This window comes from Penaeus monodon, chromosome 31, assembly GCF_015228065.2.
Source record: "Penaeus monodon isolate SGIC_2016 chromosome 31, NSTDA_Pmon_1, whole genome shotgun sequence".
Lineage (NCBI taxonomy): Eukaryota > Metazoa > Arthropoda > Malacostraca > Decapoda > Penaeidae > Penaeus > Penaeus monodon.
In genome coordinates this window covers 32,609,648-32,609,858 of record NC_051416.1, presented here as the reverse complement: position 1 = coordinate 32,609,858, position 211 = coordinate 32,609,648, and positions in this window count along the sequence as shown.

Sequence of the window (211 nt, the reverse complement as noted above, 5' to 3'; positions counted from 1 at the left end):
GCACGGTGACATAAAAGCATGTAAAACAGGTAACACATTTTAAGAGAATCTTGAACGTCATAGACATTTTCTTTCTTTGATGTCGATGGCAGATGAACTGTCGGTATTGAATTACTTTGGATATCATTACATTTGAATGCATCCTTTCATTAATCATGGTAATTAATCTTGGTCTCGATATATTTATTAGAATTTTCCCGTTTTGTATGAT